Consider the following 6,000-nt stretch of genomic DNA (forward strand, 5'->3'; position numbering starts at 1 on the left):
GTCCCTGGTGCCAAAAAGATTGGGGACCGCTGACTTAAAGGATCACTCTTTCTTACATCTTGTAACCATTTTGCTCTTCGGAAAATTTTTTCCGGGCGTGTCTCAACCTTTCCAAAGGTGTTAACATAAGTGCAACACGTGTGACCAACAGCACAAACGCCTCCTTGTTTGGGCAGTAGGAGATCTAAGGCAATTCTGTTATCTAACACAACTTGGGCTAAGGAATCTAAGGATTTCTGCTGTGCTGCAGTGCTTTTTGCAGTTTCTTCAACCATTTGACCCAACGGTGGCTGATAGGTTTCTAAGCGTATCCCTGTTGACATATACTCCTGCGCTAGGAACCAAGATTCCAAAGACTTTGCCACCAGGTTTCTTTGGTATCCTGCTCGCATGGATCTCCTGACTCTGTAATGGGGAGAAAAAGGAGGTCCATCTGTCTCTTTTTTAATAGACAATGGGGTAACATAACGTCCTGATAAAATAAACCTTCTACTTGACAGCTCTTCAGACATTTATGTGAATACCCTTGGGAAGGTGGGTCAGTTCCAATACCATATACGAAGACAAAACCTGGGGGAGCACAAGTGACTCCTCCTAGAGTGCTTTTGTTGATGGCTTCGTTAACTGGAAGTTCTGTTAATACAGTATTAAACCGTGGGCCATTTCTTTTGCAGGCTTTCCAAAAGCTATCCGTATGATATTGGAGGTGGGGGAGTTGCTGGCATACGTGACTTGTATTTTTCTCTTTAAGACATTTGTTAATTAAGTACGGGACACGGGGACCTCCCCGGCGGTCCAGTGGTTACGACTCCGCGCTTCCACTGCAGGGGGCTCAGGTCTGATCCCTGGTCGGGGAACTAAGATCCCGCATGCCGTGTGGCACAGCCCAAAAAAAAGTAAGGGACAGAATGAGAGGGGCCTAGGGTAAGTTGTGTGCCATCTCTAAGAACCGAAGATAGTGTTAGTGTCAGTCAAGGGGTGGACATGTTAGTGTTTTGGAGAATTTGAACCTGAAAAGTTAGGCCAGAGGGAGCTGTGTCTGAGTAAGTGGTAACATTAGGAACATCTGAAAAGTCAGTGACAGGAATTACAAGGGGTTTAATCGGCCTTGTACTGACGGAGGAATCTGATGACAAACCAACAATCAGTTAACCTCCCCCAGTACCTATACTTCGTGATAGTTTTATTAAAAGAGTTTTCCTTCCACCCTAAACATTGGCCTAAGAACATAGCCAGAAATAGAACAATAACTTTCAATTTCTTTTTCTATTTTTTTGGCTGTGCCGCGCGGCATGCGGGATCTTAGTTCCCTGATCAGGGATGGAACCTGTGCCCCCCTGCAGGGAAAGTGGGGTGTCTTAACCACTGGACCGCCGGGGAAGTCCCATAACTTTCAATTTTGATAGAGAGGAAGACGTTTTGATGGAGAGAGGCAGTTTCTTACAGGTCTGGTCTGGACTCTTGGGTTAGCTGTCTACCACTGTTGTCGTGTTCTTCTCATCCTGGTTTGATGGAGCCTCTCTTAGCGGAAGTGGGGTGTCAGAAATAGGAGTTGCAGTTGATTCAGGAGGGGAGGCCCTTTTGAGGTGAGAGATGTGAGTCCTAGAGATTAGTCCTTTAAGTTTTGCCCCACAGGGATTTGTTAAGAGTAGCTGGTATGGTCCTTTCCAACGTGGTTGTAAGGAGTCCTTTTTTTGCAGTCTTTTCCAATAGACGACATCTCCAGGCTGTAACCCTGGATCCTTAGTAAGGTCTTTGTCTCCCAGGAGCTCACTGTGGAAGGAATCAGTTACTAATTTTTCATTTTCTTTAAGCACTTTGATGAGTCCCTGACAGTAATGTAGAATGTGACCTTTAAGCAGCGCTGGTTCATACGTACCTTCATCTAAAGGCACAGGTCGCCGCCCAGTAATTATTTCAAAAAGAGACAACTGATGTTTACCAGAGCGGGTAGAACTAAGGTTGAGGAGTTACCAAGGGAAGAGCTTTTGGCCGTGGAAGATGAAAAGCCTCTGAAAATTTAGCCAATTTGTGTTTTAATAGTGCTCTTGGTCCTTTCTACTACCACTGAGGATTGAGGTGATAGGTGCGGTGAAAATATTGCATTAGCGGCCAAATCTTACCAGTGGAGTTAATAATCTGTCCAGTAAAATGGGTTCCCTGGTCGCTATGCAACTCAGAAGGAATTCCCCAAAGTGGAATTATTTTTTTTCCAATAGTAAAATTGCCTACTATTAAGGCTACTGGCCTTGTGCAAGGAAATGCTTCCACCCAGTGTGAAAACATGCAGACCACGACCAGGATGCACTTATAGCCTTCAGAGGAAGGCACGTGGATGAAGTCCAGTTGCCAAACCTACAAGGGTTCCTCAGGGAGGGGGAAGTGGCCTTGCGAGCCATGAAGGGGTTTACCAGGATTATATTTAGGACAGATAAGAACATAGGTCATAAACCTTATGAGCTATAGTGGGAGAAGGTTTCCAGATACATTGTTTTCCCTATCATACCATTTTCTCGGGTGCCCGTGGGCCAGGGAATGTCCTTGCTGGAGTAAAGGCAACCAAGAATAACTAAATTAAAAAAAAAACCACCCAGCAATGACCAGCCACGCCTAAACAACCACATGCAGATACTCCGTATTTGTGAGATGGGATCCAAGTAGCCCCCCTTTTTTTCTTCCAGGCCTGCTCTTCATTTTCTGAAGCCAGTTCCTGAGCCTGCAAAAGAAATTTCTTAACGTTTCGTCAGAGTTATGATCGAGCAGAGGAGAGCCCTGAAACTGGGCAGGGACAAGACTTCAGGCAGCTTGTTTAGCTGCAGCATCAGCCGATCGATGTCCTTTGGCCTCTGTTGAGACAGATTTGGAATGCCCAGGTATCTTCATGAGTGTGAGCTGTCTGGGCAATTGAGTGGAGTCTAATAGTTGTGAGATGAGGTGTCCATTCTTTACAGGCTGACCAGAAGAGGTGAGAAATCCTGTTTCCACAGCACTGTAAAATCACGAGCCACTCCAAAGGCATGGCACCTATCAGTATAGACATTGTTTATTTGACCTTTGGCTAATTGACAAGCCCTAGTCATGCAATCAGTTCAGCTTGTTGGGCCGATTTGGTGTCTGGTAAGTAAGAACTTTCACTTATTTCTACTGTTGAAGTTATTGCAAACCCAGCTCAATAATGTCCTTTTAAGTAGGATCCACCTGTAAACCAAATTAAATCAGAATTATCAATGGGAACTTCTTGCAAATCAGTCCTCGGAGTTAGAAGATAGCCAGTATAATGCAGTCATCTTGAGATGCTGGAAACAAAGTTGCAGGGTTAAGACTGTTACACCAGCAAGCGGAAGTAATACTGGGTGATGAGAGTAACACTACTTCGTAAGAGGCCAAGCGACTCACAGAATAGTGTTGAGTATGATGGGAACTTAAGAGAGATTCAACTGAGTGAGGAACACAGACAGCCAGAGGAGACCCCATGACAAGTTTTTCAGTAGCTTTGCATAAAGAGGGCAGTCGCTGAAATAGCTCTCATACGGGGTGGGAGCCCTTCTGCCACCAAATCTAACAGGAGACTATAACATCCTGTGGTCACAGTGCCTCTGAGTGAATGCACCCAGGGCGTGTCCTCTGTCTTCAGGCACAAAGAGGGAAAATGGTAGTCTGTAGTTAGGATGGCCCAAAGCTGGAGCCTGGGCTAGTGTAGATTCCAGGGCATTTATAGCTTTCTCTCCTTCTGTTCGTCCATTCAATTGGGTCTGCCTGATCAGATTTTTTTTTTTTAAGTATTTTTTAAATTAATTAATTGTTTTGGCCATGCCGCGCAGCATGTGGGATCTTAGTTCCCCGACTAGGGATCAAACCCGTGCCCCCTGCAGTGGAAGTGTGGAGTCTTAAGCACCGGACCGCCAGGGAAGTCCCTCTGGCTGATGAGACTTGAGTAATGCATAGAGGTTATTAGGCCACGAGGCAGAAACTCGGTACCCAATTCCTGCAATACCCAGTTAGACCTAGAAATCCTCTCAGCTGTTTCTTTGTCTGGGGGAGTGAGAAAGCTAGGATTCCCTTAATCCTTTCAGAATCAATCAACAATCCTTCCTTAGATTAAATTAAATGACCTAATTATCGCACAGTTGGTGAGCAGAATTGTAGTTTGTCTTCGGACACTTTATGCCTCTTTGACACTAATTGTTGCAGCAAGTGGATAGTGTCTCTTGGCAATCCTGCCCGGTTCTAGAACACAAAGGTAAATTATCTACGTACTGCATCAGAGCAGTCATTTGGAAAGTGTACATCCGCCAAATCGGCTTTAAGTATTTGAGAAAAATAAGTCGGGCTTTCAGTATAGCTTTGTGGCAGAACTGTCCAAGTTAGACTGGCAATCTTCCCATGTAAAGGTGAAGAGGTATTGACTTTCTTTTTCTACTGGAATACTCAAGAATGCGCTCCGTAGGTCAACTACTGGGAAATAACAGGTGTCTGATGGGATGGCTGAGAGCAGTGTGGGAGGATTAGGAACCACAGGGTGGCGGGGAATCACAAGAGCACTTAGAGCTCTCAGTCCTGAACCAACCTCCGGGCCTTTCCCTTTGGTTTCTTACTGGTAAAATGGGAATATTGCAGGGACTGGTGCAAGGAATTGTAAGTCTTTTCTTAAGGAATTCCTGAATAATAGGTCTTATTCCTTTTAATGCCTCCGGTCTGCGTGGCTATTGTCGGATATTAGGTAGAGGCTTGGAATTATCCATAGTTACTTTAATAGGAGGAGCCATTTAAATTTTCCCAATATCTGAGGATAGATGATGACCATAATTCCTTAGGCACTTGTTACAGCAAATCATTTTATTTTTTTACTGAAGCATAGTTGATTTACAATGTTGTGCCAGTCTCTGCTGTACAGCAAAGTGACTCAGTTTTACACATACAGACATTCTTTTTAAAATATTCTTTTCCATTATGGTTTATCCCAGGAGATGGGATATGGTTCCCTGTGCTCTACAGTAGAACCTTGTCGTTTATCCATTCTAAATGTAATAGTTTGCACCTACCAACCCTGAATTCCCATTCCATCCCTCTCCCTCTCCCTTCTCCCCCGCACCGCTTGGCAACCACAAGTCTGTTCTCTCTGTCTGTGAGTCTGTTTCTGTTTTGTAGATACGTTCATTTGTGCCATATTTAATTTCCACACTTAAGTGATAGGGTATTTGTCTTTCTCTCTCTGACTTACTCCACTTAGTATGATAATCTCTAGTTGCATCCATGTTGCTGCAAATGGCATTATTTCGTTCTTTTTTATGGCTAATATTCCATTGTATATATGTACCACATCTTCTTTATCCATTCCTCTGTCCGTGGACATTTAGGTTGTTTCCATGTCTTGGCTGTTGTGAATAGTGCTACTATGAACACTGGGGTGCATGTATCTTTTTGATTTATAATTTTGTCTGGATATATGCCCAGGACTGGGATTGCTGGATCATATGGTAACTCTATTTTTAGTTTTCTGAGGAATCTCCATACTGTTCTCCATACTGGCTGCACCAACTTACATTCCCACCAACAGTGTAGGAGGGTTCCCTTTTGTCCACACCCTCTCCAGCATTTGTTACTTGTAGACTTTTTAATGATGGCCATTTCTGACTGGTGTGAGGTGGTTACCTCATTGTAGTTTTGATTTGTACTTTTCTAATAACTAGTGATGTTGAGCATCTTTTCTCGTGCCTATTGGCCATTTGTGTCTTCTTTGGAGAAACGTCTATTAAGGTCTTCTGCCCATTTTTCGATTGGGTTGTTTTTTTTGTTGTTGAGTTGTATGAGCTGTTTGTATTGGGTTGGCTAATGATATTATGGAAAAACCCAAACTTTTTGGCCCACCCAATATATTTTGGAAATTAAGCCCTTGTCAGTCACATCATTTGCAGATATTTTCTCCTATTCCGTAGGTTGTCTTTTAGGTTTCTTTGTTTATGGTTTCCTTTCCTTTGCTGTGCAAAAGCTTGTAAGTTT

General features: G+C 43.7%; 1 long non-coding RNA gene across 1 annotated transcript in view; it reads left to right on the plus strand.

The window, feature by feature from the left end:
- The window catches only part of LOC118891902, a 43,120-nt gene extending 38,547 nt beyond the window's left edge, over positions 1-4,573 (plus strand). The window contains exons 5-7 of the long non-coding RNA XR_005019200.1: positions 2,682-2,873; positions 2,952-3,117; positions 4,192-4,573. This is a non-coding gene — a long non-coding RNA (uncharacterized LOC118891902). The remainder of the gene's footprint in view (positions 1-2,681; positions 2,874-2,951; positions 3,118-4,191) is intronic.
- Positions 4,574-6,000: the final 1,427 nt, after the last annotated feature.

This window comes from Balaenoptera musculus, chromosome 3 (assembly GCF_009873245.2).
Source record: "Balaenoptera musculus isolate JJ_BM4_2016_0621 chromosome 3, mBalMus1.pri.v3, whole genome shotgun sequence".
NCBI classification, from domain to species: Eukaryota; Metazoa; Chordata; class Mammalia; order Artiodactyla; family Balaenopteridae; genus Balaenoptera; species Balaenoptera musculus.